Source organism: Chiloscyllium plagiosum, chromosome 1 (genome assembly GCF_004010195.1).
Source record: "Chiloscyllium plagiosum isolate BGI_BamShark_2017 chromosome 1, ASM401019v2, whole genome shotgun sequence".
Classification (NCBI taxonomy): domain Eukaryota; kingdom Metazoa; phylum Chordata; class Chondrichthyes; order Orectolobiformes; family Hemiscylliidae; genus Chiloscyllium; species Chiloscyllium plagiosum.
This window is the reverse complement of record NC_057710.1, coordinates 30,875,074-30,893,014: the sequence shown is the minus strand read 5'-3', so window position 1 is coordinate 30,893,014 and position 17,941 is coordinate 30,875,074. Positions and strand designations below refer to the sequence as shown.

The 17,941-nt window shown below is 41.5% G+C and overlaps 1 long non-coding RNA gene and 1 other non-coding gene across 3 annotated transcripts; both read right to left on the bottom strand.

Moving 5' to 3' along the window:
• Positions 1-435: 435 nt before the first annotated feature.
• On the bottom strand, positions 436-14,198 carry LOC122562243. Of its 2 annotated transcripts, none has more exons than XR_006315267.1 (4): positions 13,985-14,198; positions 7,196-7,374; positions 2,319-2,418; positions 436-962 (listed from the first exon to the last, which is right to left on the bottom strand). It is a non-coding gene; the product is annotated as an uncharacterized LOC122562243 (long non-coding RNA). The 2 variants fall into 2 exon arrangements; XR_006315273.1 differs by having other exon boundaries at positions 14,020-14,198.
• Positions 6,960-7,095, bottom strand: LOC122556048. Its single transcript, XR_006313448.1, has one exon. It is a non-coding gene; the product is annotated as a small nucleolar RNA SNORA5 (small nucleolar RNA).
• Positions 14,199-17,941: the final 3,743 nt, after the last annotated feature.

Genomic DNA, 17,941 nt, shown 5'->3' with positions numbered 1-17,941 from the left:
GGAATATGATTTGCAAAGAAACAGCAGGTCTGCTGACAGGAACTCATCGTCAAGTCCACTGACCTGATGTTAGAACACAAACATCAATTATTTTTCTCTCTGCAGATGCTGTTGGACCCGTTTGTTTCTCCAGCTTTCTGTTTCAGATTTCCAGTTTCCACAGTTGTGTTTATTTAGGAAGGAGAAAGTGAGGGCTGGAGATCAGAGCTTAAAAATGTGTTGCTGGAAAAGTGCAGCAGGTCAGGCAGCATCAAAGGAGCAGGAGACTCTATGTTTCAGACATAAGCCCTTCTTCAGGAAGGTTATGCCCGAAACGTTGATTCTCCTGTTACTTTGCTGCCTGACCCGCTGCGCTTTTCCAGCAACACATTTTTAAGCTATTTATTTAGGAACACGACTTAGTGTTACATGCATAAATTAATAATACACAATAGCCAACTTTTAACAGTTTTATTAATTCATTCGCTGGTTTTGATTTATCTGTTAAGATGAATTTTTAAACCATATGTTGTTTTATATTAACTAGATCGAATACCTTTTTATCTTAAAATTCTGCACTTGGTGCAGAATGCTAAAATAGAAAAAGCATGTACAACATGAAATAATGATTTTACACTGAGTTTTCCAAGGCTCTTGCATGCACTTGTGCGTCTCTGATGAAGGATGTATGCCCAAAACATAGATTCTCCTGCTCCTTGGATGTTGCCTAGCCTGCTGTGCTTTTCCAGCACCACACTCTCGACTTGTGGGTCTCTGCAATGATCTGGCTAGACTGAGGCCGTTGCAATGGAGTCTCTAGATAGAGTCTGATGAAGAATCATCTAGACTCAAAACATTAGCTTGCTCTCTCTCCACAGCTGCTGTCTGACCCACTGATCTCCAGCATTTGTTTTCAGTAGGGTCTGCCAATGTTCAGACATGCTAAGGAAAAGCCTGGCCAATAGTGTTAGACTTCAAGTCAGCTGCAAAAGTAGTTAGAAGTAAGAAAAATAAAATTTCATAATCAGTTTGAAACTGGCAGAATCTCTCATTTCATAACATTCATTTTTTGAAGCATTTTTTGCAGAAATATTTCCATCTCCCCACTTTTCTCCTCACTGATTAATGCTAGCATACAAACATATAAATTAGGAACACAAGTAGCTTACTCCATCATTCAATAAGATGATATTCTCCTGATAATTTTTTTGTTAAACATGAGTATGAAGATTATCTACCTCTATCTTAAAAATACTCAATGACACCCTCACCCAACTTCAGAAGCAGAAAGCTACAAAGTCTCAACCCTCAGTAAAAACAAAATCTGTCCTAAAGATATTGATTGAAGGAATAAATATTGAATAAGGGACTGCGCATAACTCCTCTTAATCATCTTTGAAACAGTGCCATGGATTTTTTAAAAGACATATTCAAAAAATATCGCAGTTTGGGCCTCTGCTTAATGTTTAATCTGAAATGGTACCTTCACTAGTTCGGTATCCCCTGAGTGCTGCACTGAAATGTCAGTCTTGATTTCTTTGTTAAAATATCAGGTGAAAAAAAAACAGAACAAGTCCATTTAACAATTACCATTGTAGAAAATTGCTCAGAGAGGAGTTGTGCACAAAAAGCAAGATGCACTGCAGAAACTGACCAAAGCTCTTTAGCATCTTCCAAACCACAATTACATCAATCTAGAAAGAGAGAAGCAACAAATACATGGGCTTACGACTACCTACAAGTTCCCCTTCAAGCCACTCACTATGCTGATGTCAAAATATATCTTGTTCCTTCAATGTCACTGGGTCAAAATCATAGAACTTCTTTATGGAATTGTGGGTCTACCTATACAAAATGGGACTGCAGTGGTTCAAAGAAAATAGCTCATCATCTTCTCAAAGGCAACCAGGAATTGGCAATAAATACTGCCAAGCCAGCAATGGCCAAATCCAATGAAAAATAAACGTAAAACTTCAACTGATTTTGGTTTACTAGATTAGATCATGTCTGCTCTGTCAGCTATGATTCAGTTCAGATGAGACATGAAACTGAAGCCATGTATGTAATCTCAGATGGATTTTAGAAAAATTCCATGGCATTATTGCAAAAACAGTGTCCTGGCCATTTATGTCCCATTAATCATCATAACAGTTTATATAGCCATTATCACATTGCTGTATGAGTTCTCCATATGTAAACCAGCTACTGCATTTTCTACATAGAATATTAACAACACTAAGATATTTAAACAATTGTGAAACGTTTATAGCAGTTCTGTGTTTGTGAAAGCCAAAATACACAGGGTTTTTATGAACTTCACTGTACCTCTATTTACTTACCTTTGCTCCAAACCCGGTGATGTTTTGTTATGAAGCAAGGGTATCAACCGTAGCCATGAAATGTGCACTTGGTTCAGCATCTGCAGTCTTTTTGGCAGTGCTGGAAAGGAGGAAAAGGGTTTCAGACTTTCACAACACTTGCTGCTGATTTCATTTCTCCATCGCTTATCTCCCATTTTGAATATCAATCACATGAAGTGATATCTCTGAAAGATGGCCAGTGTCATGCTCCAAGCTCTTTTTAATGGACTCATTGCTGGTTCAAGACATTCATTATTTAATTTCCCCACATAATAATTCAACCACTAATAGTAATATTGTTTTGACCAGTAAAGGCCATGAAAACGTGAGACTATATCATTGTGATCTTTAATAGACAATCAATACTTAGGGTGCCAATGCAGCTAAATGTTAAAGTTCACAATCAATTGCAATGCTACAAGATCCTTCCCAGAAAATATGTTGCATGCACCTTTTTATCTAAATAGTACAAGAATCACAGCAAGAAAGTGATTGTCCTTAACATCAAAGCAGTATTTCGCTGCACGTGGTATGAAGAAGCCATGGCAAAACTGGAATCATCTGGGATTGGGCATAGTTCTCCAAGATATGGAGTTCTACCTAGCACAAATGAAAATGGCTGTTGTTGGAGGTCAGTTCCAGGACTTCATCGCATCAGGTGTGTCCCAGGCCCAAACATTTTCAGTTGCTTCATCCATGACCTTCCCACCATTGTATGGTCAGAAGTGGGAATGTACACTGATGATTGCTCAATATTCGGCACCATTTGCCACTCCTCTGATACTGAAACAGTTCATACATAGCAAGATGTGGACAAGTTAGGCTAATAAGGGGCAGGTAGTGTTCACGCCGCGTGACAGGCAATGACCACCATCAACAAAAGAATCTAGCACCTCTTCACATTCAAAAGACAGTATTATTATTGACCAAAAATTGAACTGAATTGGACCAGTCATAAAGAACAAAAAGGTACAGCACAGGAACAGGCCCTTCGGCCCACCAGGCTTGCGCCTCTTCAGATCCTTTATCTGGGATATGGGCCGGGTGCAGGCAGGTAGGACTAGATTGGGATATCTAGTCAGCATGGAGGGGTTGGACCAAAGGGTCTGTTTCCGTGCTGTACATCTCTATGACTCTGCTCCTTGCTCATTCATGTATCTGTTAAGATCCAGCTTAAACGACGCTATCTTGCCTGCTTCTACCACCTCCGCTGACAACGCATTCCAGGTACCCACCACCCTCTGCGTAAAGAAATTTCCATGCATATCTCCCTTAAACTTTTTCCCTCTCATCTTGAACCCGTGACTCCTAGTAAGTGAGTCCCCCATTCTGGGAAAAAGCTTCTTGCGATCCACCCTGTCTATACCTCTTGTGATTTTGTAGACCTCAACCAGGTCCCCCCTCAACCTCTGTCTTTCTAATGAAAATAATCCTAACCTATTCAACCTCTCTTCATAGCTAGTGCCCTCCATACTAGGCAACATCCTGGTGAACCTCCTCTGCACTCTCTCCAAAACACCCACATCCTTATGGTAATGTAGTGACCAGAACTGAACGCAGTATTCCACACATGGCCGAAGCAAAGTCCTATACAACTGTAACATGACCCGCCAACTCTTGAACTCAATACCCCGTCCGATGAAGGAAAGCATGCAGTATGCCTTCTTGACCACTCTATCAGCCTGCCACTTTCAGGGTACAATGGACCTGAACACTCAGATCAATTTTCCCCAGGGCTTTTCCATTTGCTCCTGAATTAGATCTTCCAAAATGCATCACCTCACATTTGCCTGGATTGAATTCCATCTGCCATTTCTCTGTCCAACTCTCTAATTTATCTATATTCTGCTGCATTCTCTGACAGTCCCCTTCACTATCTGCTATTCCATCAACCTTAGTGTCATCTGCAAAATTGCTAATCAGACCACTTATATCTTCCTCTAGATCATTTATGTATATTACAAACAATAGTTCCCAGCACGGATCCTTGTGGAACACCACTAATCACGGTTCTCCATTTTGAGAAACTCCCTTCTATTACTACTGTCTCCTGTTGCCCAGCCAGTTCTCTCTCCATCTAGCTAGTATATCCTGGACCTCATGCAACTTCATCTTCTCCACCAGTCTACCATGGAGAACCTTATTAAACACCTTACTGAAGCCCACATATGATATCTACAGTCCTTCCCATATCAATCAACTCTGTCACTTCCTCAAAAGAATTCTATTAAGTTGATAGGACATGACCTTCCCTGCACAAAACCACGCTGTCCAACACTGATTAGCCCATTTTCTTCCAATTGTAAATAGATCCTATCACTCAGTATTTTCTCCAGCAGCTTCTCTACCACGGACGTCAGGCTCACTGGACTATCATTATCCTGGATTATCCCTGCTACCCTTCTTAAACAAGTGGACAACATTAGCAATTCTCCAGTCCTCCACGTCCTCATCCGCGTTCAAGGATGATGCAAAAATATCTGCTAATGCCCCAGCTATTTCCTCTCTCGCTTCCCTCAGTAACCTGGGATAAATCAAATCTCGACTGTCCACCTTAATGCCTTTTAAAGAATACCCCAAACTTCCTCCTGCCTTATGCCAACTTGACTTAAAGTAAACAAACAACCATCCCTAACCCCAACATCTGTTATGTTCCTCTCCTCAGTAAATATTGATGCAAAGTACTCCTTAAGAATCTCACCCATTTTCTGACTCCACGTATAATTTTTCTTCTTTGTCCTTGAACGGACAGACCAAAAGGGTAAAAAGCTTTGGGATTTTCATTAACCCTGTTCGCTAAAGATATTTCATGACCCCTTTTATCCTTCTTAATTCCTCATTTTCGATATGGTTCTACTTTCCCGATATTCCTCAAAAGCTTCATTTGTTTTAAGTTTCCTAAATCTTATGTATGTTTTTTTCTATTTGCTAGTCTCACAAGTTCACCTGTCATCCATGGTTCCATAGTCTTGCCATTTCTACCCCTCATTTTCACAGGACATGCCTGACCTGCATTCTAATCAACTCAATAGATCAAAGAAGTATCATGGCTGTAATTGTAGGTCACAGGCTCGGAATTCTATGGGAAGTAACTCATTTCCTGTTCCCCAAAGCCTGTGCACCATCTGCAAGGTACAAGTCAGAGTGTGATAGAATACTCTTGACTTGGCCAGATTAAGTACAGTTCCAACAACAACCAAGAAACTTGACACCATCCAGGATAAAGCAGTCTACTTGACACCCCTCTGACATCCAAAACATTCATTTCCTCTCCTCCTGACACACTGTGACATTGTCTACCATAAACAACATATCCTGTGGCAACTCACCAAGGCTCCTTTTGACCTACATCTTCTAACCAGTGACCATTACCTCACAGAAGTACAAGGGCTGCATATACAAGTTCACCTCTTGAAAGGATTTCAGATGCGAGTTAAGAGTCAACCACATTGCTGTGGATCTGGTGTCACATGTAGGTCACAACAGGCAAGGACGGATGATTTCATCCCTCAAGGACATTATTGGACCAGATGGAATTTTACAATGATGGATGATAGTCATCATAACAAAGATTAGCTTCGTATTTCAGAATTTTAATTAACAGATTTTAAATTCCACCAGTTACAATGGTGGGATTTGAACCCATATCACCAGTGAATTTGCTGGGGCTTCTGGTTTGCTAATCAAGTGGCATTATGCAACTCTCTCCCCTCCATTACCTTGGAACAACGTTCTTATTCCTTCTCTATGGAGAGGACAAAATCATAGAGACATAAAGAGGAATAGGCCATTTGGTGACCAATCATTCAAATTCACAGAAGTCCATCACTGATTCTTTATTGCAAAGCCATATTCCTGCTGTCTTCCATACCCACCCATGACTTTACAGTTTAGAAATCTATTCTATACATTCACCACCCCAAGCAAAACAATTTCTCCTCTCAATCCTAAACGGTCTACCTTGTATCCTGAGACCATGATCCCTTACTTGAGAACCCACAGATACAGGAAACATACCTCTGCATCCTGTGTCCCTAGCCCTAGCAGAGTTTTATGTTTCAACAGGATCCGCTTTCATTCTACTAAACTAGTGAATAAAGGCCTAATTGACCAAATTTCAGCATGCCATCTCAGCAACTAGTCTGGTCAAATTTTACAACACTCTCTTCTGCTTTTATGTTGTTTGTAAGTTACCTCTCACTATTTTTCACCTCTTAATCTCTTGGTCTTCATGTGCTGAATTCTAAACCCCCAATCTGCTCCCAATTCTCAGGCTTGCTCATCTTGCCAGCAACTTTATAGGACTCCTCTCTGGATCTTATTTTGTCAGACATGGTTGGACCATTTTTCCTGTTATGAGTGAACACCAAAAACAAATGTATAACTGATGCAATGCCTACATTCCTTAAATATTAGCCATTGCTTATCCATCATGTCTTTCAATGTAGTTACCCAATCTATCATAGCCAACCCACTACTCATACCTCGGCAGTTTCTCTTGTTAGGCTTAGGGTCTGAGTTGCCATTTTATAATTTCACTTTCCATCCTAATGAAGAATCGCATCAAGAAGGCTGATAGCCTAGATCCAGATTTAGCAAAATTATTTGAAAAATCTACTATTTTGTACGTAGCATATTATTATCCTCCATGTTCACAAGTCAGAGCACAGAGGCCCATGAGCTACATGTTTAGTATCAGCAGCCATTTCAGAGTGTAGACTATAATAAAGAATACACGCAAGTATACATGACTGCATGGTCGAAATTTTAATCCACCAATTACCCCAATTTGAGCTTTTTCAATATTAATTTAATTGATATTTCCCATGACAAAACCTTGTACTGTCAGAACTTACTTCTTTGAACACCCACTGGACACTTGAAAAAATAGTTCTTCAAAGAGATATTGAACTCCCTTGGTAATGTCAACTAAGATACCCTTTGACATCCCTTTAGAGGAATTTCTTCAGCCAGAAGTTAGTGAATCTGTGGAAGTCATTGCCGCAGAAGACTGTCGAGGCCAAATCATTAGTGTCTGCAAGACAGAGATAGATAGGCTCTTGATTAGCAAGGGGATCAAACAGGGAGAAAACAGGAAAATATCAGCCATGATTGAATTATGGAGCAGGCTCGATGGGCCGAATGGCTAAATTTTGCTCCTATGTCTTATGGTCTTATATCGTGAGCCCTGAACACCAGATCTTACACACCTTAGAAATGATCTACTCTATTTCTCAGCACCTACTTGGTGATCAGATGCATCCCCTTTGCCCTTCTGCAGGGGAAGGGGCGATCCTTCATATTCAATCAACTGTACTCAATGGATAATTGCATAGACAGAACTAGCTTGCCTTTTCAATTATTATTTCAAATTATGTCACAACTTGGTCATATTTCTGTTGAAAAAAATTTTTAAAGTCAGAATACAAAATAAATAATCCCTATTTGTCAGTTAACATTTATAATCACAGATTCCCTAAAGTATGAAAAGAGACAATTTGGCCCATCAAGTCTGCACTGACGCTCCAAAGAGCATCTAGCCCCGTAACTCCAAACTTACCATAGCATATCTACCTTGCCAGCACATTCCTAGACACTATAGATAATTTACCATGGTCAATCAATTTAACCTGCTCATATTTTGACTGTGAAAAGAAATTGATGCACCAGGAGGAAACCCAGGCAGACTTGGGGACAACATGCAAACTCCACACAGGCAGTCACCTGAGGGTGAAATTGAACCCAGTTTCTTGGCACTTTAAAGCAGCATCGCTCACCACTGAGCCATCGTGCCACCCAAGCTCATAGAACTATTAAAAAAAACTAACTTTTCTCTTTAACAGTCCATCCAGTATGTGTTAACAAGTCTGGAACACAATGAGAAGACAACAGGTAAAATACACCTTCACACCCACACTCCAGCAAACAATGAGATTGAAGTCTTTTACCCACGTTTTTCCCTCATCAAAAAGGTAAGTATGCTATCACACAATTACCTTTGATCCTGAACAAATTATTAGATTAATAAACACAGGGTTGAGATAATTGCCAACTTGGGGAGACACTGAAAAGTATGGTGGCAAATGAAAGCGTTCAAGATGAAATATTGAGAGACAGCAGCATAGTCAGAACAGAGCATGAACATGAAGGCAAACAATGTCAGAGGCCAACAGATAACAGAGAAGGCAACATCTAACAGGAAGGAATTGCAGCATAGAGCCTACCAGAGAAAAGCTGGAGATGCCAAAGATTGAGACAGTGACACTGAAGGTATCAGCGTAACAGAGCAGATGTAAGCAGGAGTACCAGCAGCAGTCAGTCAAGCAACCCAAGAATATCAGACTTGGAGCAAGAGCTAAATGTGGAACAAAAACCATTCAAAACAGATGTCACTGATTCTCAGCTGCTCTCTGGGCAATTAAGAGTCTGAATCAGACAGCACGGAAACAGGCTCTTTGGCCCAAATCATTCATGCAGACCAGATTTTCCAAACTCGACTAGTCCCATCTGCCTGCATTTGGCTCACATTCCTCTGAACCTTTGCTATCCATGTACCTGTCTAAATGTCATTTAAATGTTGTAACTGTACCTTTGTCCAGCAATTTCTCTGGCACGGAGAGGTTCAGGGAGGGAGTTTCAGAGCCCAGAGCCCCAGGCAGCTGAACGCACTGCCTCCAATGGTGGAGAACTGGGATTTGGGGGATGATGGGGAAAGGGGGAGATGATCAATCAAAGTTATGCGTGGAGTCCGAGGAGATAGGAGAGGCGCTAAATAAATATTTTTCATCAGTATTCACACAGGAAAAAGACAATATTGTCGCAGAGAATACTGATATACTAATCCATTAGCATTGACAGGATTGAGGTTCATAAGGAGATGGTGTTGGCAATTCTGGAAAGTGTGAAAATAGATAAATTCCCTGGGCCAGATGAGATTTATCCTAGGATTCTCTGGGAAGCGAAGAAGGAAATTGCAGTCTTTGGCTTTGATCTTTATGTTGTCATTATCTACAGGAATAGTGCCAGAAGACAGGATGATAGCAAACGTTGTCCCCTTGTTCACAAACTGAAATAGAGGCAACCTTGGCAACTATAGACTGATGAGCCTTACTTTAGTTGTGAGTAATGTGTTGGAAAAGAATATAAAAGATAGGATTTATAATCATCTAGAAATAATTTGATTAGGGATAGTCACAGTTTTGTGAAAGGGTAGATCATGCCTCACAAACCTTAATGAGTTCTTTGAGAAGGTGACAAAACAGGTGGATGACAGTAAAGCAGTTGATGTGGTGTATATGGATTTCAGTGAAGCGTTTGATAAGGTTCCCCACACTACTGCAGAAAATACAGAGACATGGGATTGAGGGTGATTTAGCAGTTTGGATCAGAAATTTGCTAGTTCCAAGAAGACCGAGGATGGCGGTCGATGGAAATGTTCATCCAGGAGTTGTTACTAGTGGTGTACTGCAAGGATTTGTTTTCAGGCCACTGCTGTTTGTCATTTTCATAAATGACCTGGGTGAGGGCATAGAAGTATGGGTTAGTAAATTTGCAGATGACACTAAGATTGGTGGAGTTGTGAACAGTGCGGAAGGACATTGCAGGTTACAGAGAGACACACATAAGACGCAGAACTGGTAAATGGAGTTTAATGCAGAAAAGTGCGAGATGATTCACTTTGGAAGGAGCAACAGGAATACAGAGTATTAATGGTAAGATTCTTGGCTGTGTGGATGAGCAGCGAGATCTCTGTGTCCATGTGTACAAATCCCAGAAAATTGCCATCCAGGTTGATAGGGTTGTTAAGAAGGCATACAGTGTGTGTTAGCTTTTATTGATAGAGAGATTGAATTTCGAAGCCATAAGGACATGTTGCAGCTGTACAAAATTCTGGTGCAGCCGAACTTGGAGTATTGCATACAGCTCTGTTCGCCACATTAAAAGGAAGGATGTGGAAGCATTGGAAAGGGTTCAGAGGGGATTTACCAGGATGTTACCTGGTATGGAGGGAAAGTCTTATGAGGAAAGGCTGTTTTCATTAGAGAGAAGGCGGTTGAGAGGTGACTTAAAAGAGACAAGATGATCAGAGGATTAGATAGTGTGAACAGCGAGAGCCTTTTTCCTTGGATGATGATGGCTAGCATGACGGGATATAGAGGGGTGATAGATATAGGACAGATAAGACCATAAGACAAAGGAGTGGAAGGAAGACCCATCAAGTGCACTCCGCCATTTAATCATGGCTGATGGGTGTTTCACTTACCCACACTCTCCCCATAGCTCTTAATTCCTGCAAAATCAAGAATTTATCCATCTCTGCCTTGAAGACACCCAACGTCCCGGCCACCTCTGTGCTCCGTGGTAATGAATTCCACAGGCCCACCACTCTCTGGCTGAAGAAATGTCTCATTTCCGTTCTAGATTGACCCCCTCTAGGCTACGCTCACAGGTCATAGTCTCCCCGTCTAACGGAAACAACTTCCCAGTGTCCATTCTTTCTAAGCCATGCATTATCTTGTAAGTTTCTATTAGATCTCCCCCCAAACTTCTCAACTCTAATGAATACAATCCCAGGATCCTCAGCCGATCATGTTAGGCTTACCATTCCAGGGATCATCCATGTGAATCTCCGCTGGACAGTGCCAATATGTCCTTCCTGAGGTGTGGGGCCCAAAACTGGACAAAGTATTCTAAATGGGTCCTAAATAGAGCTTTATAAAGTTTCAGAAGCACAGTGCTGCTTTTATATTCCAACCCCCTTGAGGAAAATGATAACATCACTTTTGTTTTTTTTAACCACGGACTCAACCTGCAATCAACCTTTAGAGAATCCTGGACAGGTACTCCCAGATCCCTTCGTACTTTGGCATTATGAATTTTCTCAAAGATAGTCCATGCCTGTATTCTATTTTCCAAAGTGCAAGACCTCGCACTTGCTCACGTTGAATTTCAACAGCCATTTCATGGACCACTCTCCTAAAATGCCAAAATCTTTCTGCAGCCTCCCCACCTCCTCAGTACTATCTGCCTGTCCACCTAACTTTGGATCATGGGCGAACTTTGCCAGAATGCCCCCAGTCCCTTCATCCAGATCATTAACATATAAAGTGAACAGCTGCGGCTCGAACACTGAACCTGTGGGACACACTTGTCACCAGGTGCCATTCCGAAAAAGAACCTTTTATCCCAACTCTCTGCCTTCTGCCAGCCAATCCCCAAGTTAGGTTCATTACTCAAGAGTAGTAGGGGCGTGGAACGCACTGCCTGCAACAGTAGTAGACTTGCCAATGTTAAGGGCATGTAAACGGTCAATGGATAAACATATAGATCATAATGGAATAGTGTTGGGACAGATAGATTGTTTCACAGGTCGGCGCAACATTGAAGGCTAACGGGCCTATACTGCACTGTAATGTTCAACGTTCGATGACTGAGGTGGACTCATGTAGAAAATGATTTGTTCTGAAAAATCAATGTGAATATATTAGTAATATATTTACATGAAACATTGATTTTCATAACAATACATGAACAGTGCATTACGGTCAGTAAAACAACAGTTCACAAACTGAGGAAATTAACAGAAAATGAAAATGCCTCAAAGATGAGGAATTTATTCTCTCAGCGGGTCGAGCATCTTTGGAATTCCTTGCCACAAAGAGCTGTATAGAGTCATAGAAATGTACAGCATGGATACAGACCCTTCAGTTCAACCCACCCATGCCGACCAGATATCCGAAACCAATCTAGTCCCACCTGCCAGCACTCGGCACACTCCAAGGTCTTTGTTCAGCAACAGTCCCGAGGACCTTACCATTAAGTGCATAAGTCCTGCTAAGATTTGCTTTCCTAAAATGTAGCACCTCACATTAAACTCCATCTGCCACTTCTCAGCCCATTGGCCCATCTAGTCAAGATCTTGTTGTAATCTGAGGTAACTCTCTTCGCTGTCCACACCTCCAATTTTGGTGTCATCTGCAAACTTATTAACTGCAGCTCTTATGCTCGCACCCAAATCATTTATGTAAATGACAAAAAGTAGAGGATCCAGCACTATCCTTGTGGTACTCCACTGGTCACAGACCTCCAGACTAAAAAACTACCCTCCTCAAACCTTCTTAAACAGTAAACAGTGGCACCACGTTAGCCAATCTGCAGTCTTCCGGCACCTCACCTGTGACTATCGATGATTAAAATATCTCAGCAAGAGGCCCATCAATCACTTCTCTAGCTTCCCACAGGGTTTTAGGGTACACCTGATCAGGTCCTGGGGATTTATCCACCTTTAACTGTTTCAAGACATCTAGCACTTCCTCCTCCATAATATGGACATTTTGCAAGATGTCACATCTATTTCCCCACATGCTATATCTTCCATATCCTTTTCCACAGTAAACACTGATGCAAAATACTCATTTAGTATCTCCCACATTTTCTGCGGCTCCACACAAAGGCCACCTTGCTGATCTTTGAGAGGCCCCATTCTCTCCCAAGTTACCCTTTTGTCCTTAATGTATTTGTAAAAACTCTGTATGAATAGAGTTCTTGCGTATATTTAAGGCTGAAATTGACTCTTGACCAGGAGGGGAATAAACAATTACAGGGAAAATACACAAAATGGATGTGAGGAAATGTTGGATCAGCCATGATCCTATGGAATGATGAAGTAGACTCGAACTGCCTACTCTTGTTCTTATTTCTTATGGGAGGGGGAGAAAGAGGGTGTGACGTAGGATTATAGAATGTTATTATTTGGGGATTTGGAAGTGGAGAAAATAAAGACGCTAGTTTTCAGTTCTGCGAATGTGACTGTTCCTTAAACAAAGGCAGAAGTCATTTTGAATAATGATCTCAAGACAGCTTTTCTAGGAAAGCATGGGAGGTAAGTTAAATAACTACATCAATTACCTGGGGAGGTCATGTTAACTGTTTACACAGTTGAGCTTTACCACAGAAATACATGGTTGAGTTCAGAAAAAATACGTCATGGTAACTGATTTACAGTAGTTTAGTCTGTACAATCTCCAGGCTGTGAGAATTAGAAAGAAACATCCAGGACATCAGAGCTGAAAAGAAAACTTAAGCAACTTCTGCTTAAGGAGAAAGGCTGGAAAGCGTCAATGGATGGAGAAATTAAACAGTATAATTCGCAAGACTGAATAATTATTAACGATCTCGCGGGGAAAAGTTTGTAGTTTTCGATGTTTACGCTAAGATCTTTTAACATAATCGCCTCTTAACTAATATCTTTTTTTGTGTGACACACTTGTTTTTTTCGTTGGGCAGGCGGATGATCAACGATGATTGCCTACAGAGTGGAAACAGGCCCTTCGTCCCAACCAGTCCACACCGACCCTCCGATGAGTAACCCACCCAGACCCATTTCCCTCTGACTAATGAGAGTTGAGATAAAGGAGATTGACAACGTTCCCCAGAAATTTGAACCAAACGTTAACACAGATTAGAATAACACTTGCGCCTAAACTGAAGGGGAAGCTGATGATCGTTCTCAACTCTCGGTCTGTTCGAAACTCCAAGCTGTTTGTAGACTGGCTTTCTAAGAAAATTCCGTTAGAAATAACTCGCACCACAGTAGCTGATGGTTTTGGAACCCCCTTCCAACAACACGCGGGGAAAAAAGGTACCTGGAATAAAGTTTCGCGAATTCCATCGGATGTACCTGGAATAAAGTTGAAATACAGATACGTAACGGTAGCTGGAACACTGCATTCTCTTTTGCCGATGATAGCGATAGATAACGTCCCAACATGTTTGCAGATGCAGGCAGATTGTAGCTAGCACACTCACAACAACGTCAGCAACCAATATGGGGCAGGGGAAAGAGAGAGAGAGAAAGACGTACACACATGCGCATTTCAACAGCACAGCCCGGCCCCGCCTCTCCCTGTAATCGCACGTCTCTACAGCCCGGCCCCACCCCTTCCCAATAAACGCGCGCGTCAACGGCCAGACCCCGCCTCTCCCTGTAAACGCGCCTGCCAACGGCCCCGCCCCTTCCAGGACACGCGCACGCCAACGGCCCCGCCCCTCACCGTGACCGCAGTCTTCAGTACAGTTTGAAAATAATAAATGCTGGAGATCACAGCGGGTCAAATAGCATCCATGGAGAGAGAGCAGGCTAACGTTTCGAGTCTGATGACTCTTCGTCAGAGCTGAAGTGAAGTGTGGAGAAGGTAGCATTTATGCTATAGGCGCTGGAAGGATGTAGAGTGCTGATGGAGAAAATATGTTGATTGTTCAGATGAAGTGATCAAAATGTGAGAATGGCAGAACAATGGTGTGTTTCCTGCCAGACTTGAAAGGACAGACAGTGCCTCTGGGATGGGGAAGGGGAGAGAGGACATGATAACAAGCTAAATGAAAGGGAAGATATGGTTCACAATTTGAAGATGTTGAACTCAATGTTAAGTCCAGAAGGCTGTAAAGTGCAAAGTCTGAAGATGACATGAGCATGCAAGGACAGATAAGTGGGCATGCGAGCAGGACACTGTGTTGAAATGACTGGCTACTGGAAGGTCAGGATCCTGCAAATGCACAGACTGGAGGTGTTCTGCAAAATGGTCACCCAGTCTGCATTTTGTTTCTCCAATGTACAGTATGCCACATTGGTGCAGGAAAAAAAAACAATACACAAGATTGGAGGAGGTACAGGTGAAATGCTGCTTCACGTGGAAAGACTGCTTAGACCCTTGGATGGTGAGCAGGAAAGATGTGAAGGGTCAGGTGTTGCCCCTTCTGCAGTTACATGGGAAGGTATTGGGAGGAGCAGTGGTGTTGGTGGTATTGGAATGGACTAGGTGAGGGACCTGCGACCTTTTGGGGTACTAGTTGCGGCTTTCTGGGAGAAAGTGAGGACTGCAGATGCTGGAGATCAGAGCTGAAAATGTGTTGCTGGAAAAGCGCGGCAGGTCAAGCAGCATCCAAGGAGCAGGAGAATCGACATTTCGGGCATGAGCCCTTCTTCAGGAATTCTTCAGGAATTTAGTTGCGGCTTTCTGCCTATTTGTCCATAAATACTAAAGCCACCTGCTTAAATCTGTGTTCCATTTTTAAAAGTTTTGCTCATAACCTAGTCATGTCAGAAGCTAAGAAACGAACATTGAAGGGAGAGAGCAGAGTATTCAAAGAAGAATGGGATTTGCAGTATTATATAGTTGCTGTGAAAGATAAAATGATGTGTTTGCACTGTGATGCCATAATTTTAATAGTGAAGAAATACAATGAATATCAGCATCATGCAACTCATAAGGACCACAAATATGCTAAACTGGAAGTGTTGGCTCAAAAATTCTCGGACCCCACGTAAGTTGCAAAAAAGCACACTTTATTGTAATTAAGACAGCGAGAGATCAAAAGTCAATAATTCAGAGTATCAGTCATAGATATTCCTGAATATGCTAATAATAGATTTCTAATTCTTAGTAAAGAGGCAGCAGAATGTATACCCTTAATGTGTGTGGATTATCTTGTTTTTCTCCAATTCTCACGAGATAATGTTTCTTGTTTTAATTAGCTTCCCATTAGATAATACATTTAGTATTGTTAAACAAAGCTATTAATGTGTTATTTACATCAATACAGATAATATCTAGGGTTACAATCAATATTTTAGTCATTATATTATAGCAACTGTCTGGGAAAGAGACAGGTGCTAGGTTATGCCAAGATTTGTGCATTCCTTAATCCATTCTCATAGTCACTGAGTTTAGCCATTTTAAAGGTCAAATTATTATGACAAAAAGGAGACCTGCAAAATACTGGATTTTAGCTATTATTTCCCAATACTTTAACATTCCCTCCTTTTGATCATTTAATGATCAACCAGACCATTCCTAAAGTTTACGACAAAAGCAACCAGCTATTCAGTGACCATAAGGATTTGAATGCAAGAACGCAGACAATTATAGTAAGTAATATAGTCCCAAAATGAAAAAAAACATGCCACCAATATTCTCAAAGAGACCCTTAAATGGCCACCATCCAGTGAAACTACTGATCTCACTATATTCCATTTCACTAAGACTTTGGAACTCCTGAGTATTGTGCCTAGAGAGATTAGTGATATTGGAGGATCAGGGTATATAGGTACATTATTCCTTTTCTACAATGGCACAAGGGCCACCCTCCTTAGCTAGTAGAAAGTCCAAGGCCAATTGATTCTGAAGGGCTACTGTCCTGATCGTGACCATTTCTGCATTGATATGAATCAGGGCATTTGCAGTATTATTGGTAACAATTTCCAGTATTTTACTTAACCTACATAATTCGGTACCCTGTAAATAAAATGCAATAGGATGGGAAGCTATCCCAGTAAATGTAAGAAGAGCAGGGAGGTACCTCTTGGTTCTTGGGGGTGAAGGCAACTTGTCTAAAACCTGAAAGAGAGGAACTACATACCTTATATAACATGATCCAACCAGTCTGAGGGGAGTCACAGTCCCCAACATCAAAGACATCTCAAATTACTGCAAAACTACTCAGATCTCTTGGCATCATGGTAGCCCACAAACCCACCCACACACTAAAACAGCAGTTAATGAACTTATAAGAACCTATACAGACAGCAAGCAAGATAAACGTTATTTACACAATACCTTGTAAGAACTGTAACAAACACTACATTGGACAAACAGGTAGAAAATAAGCCACCAGGACACATGAAAATCAACTAGCCACAAAATGGCATGACCCACTATCATTAGTATCCTTACATACAGATGAGGAAGCAGACCACTTTGACTGGGACAACACATCCATCCTAGGACAAGCCAAACAGAGACATGCACGAGAATTCCTCGAAGCATGGCATTCCGACCAGAACTCTGTCAACAAACGCATCAACTTGGACTCCATTTACCACCCTCTGAGAAAAAGATCAGGAAGTGACATCACCACAGGAAATGACACTACTAACCCAAGGAAACCTAAACATAGAAATAGAAAGCGGGTCATAACACCAGTGCTTCACCGGAGGCTTGATGATGTTGTCTAGTATGGTGTCGAACCATCAGAAAATGATCCTTCCAGCTCAGTGAGCAAACTTACATCTGGAATCTCAAGCTGAGCTACAAATCTTCTCAAAACTCATGTACAATTATGCACATAATCAATTAAGATAGGTAGGAGCAAAGAAGGAACACAAACTTGTCCCGTAGTGGTAAATGACAGTTTGGTTTGAGTATTGAGGGAGCACCCCAATTGAGTCCATAGTTTGTGCTCCACAGCAGGAACTTCCCCCGTACATTCTGTATGTCATCCAGGTCTGGCAAACCCATCCTTAAACTGTTTCTAACCAGGTTGTGCTGGAATCCAATAGGATCAGACGTTTGGGGTGTAAGGCTGCATGCAACATCAGTGTCTACCCACTCATTGCCTTAAAAGACTGTAGACATAGCACCAGTGTGAGCTGAACCTTTAGACTGGTTGACAATTGCAAAGCCTGTATGAAAAGAAATTACTGAAAGGCTGTGCAAGTTAAAAACCCTCCATGTTTCCACAAGGTTCTGTAATCAGTGGTCGGCACAACATCGTGGGCTGAAGAGCCTGTTCTGTGCTGTACTGTTCTATGTTCTATGTTCTAT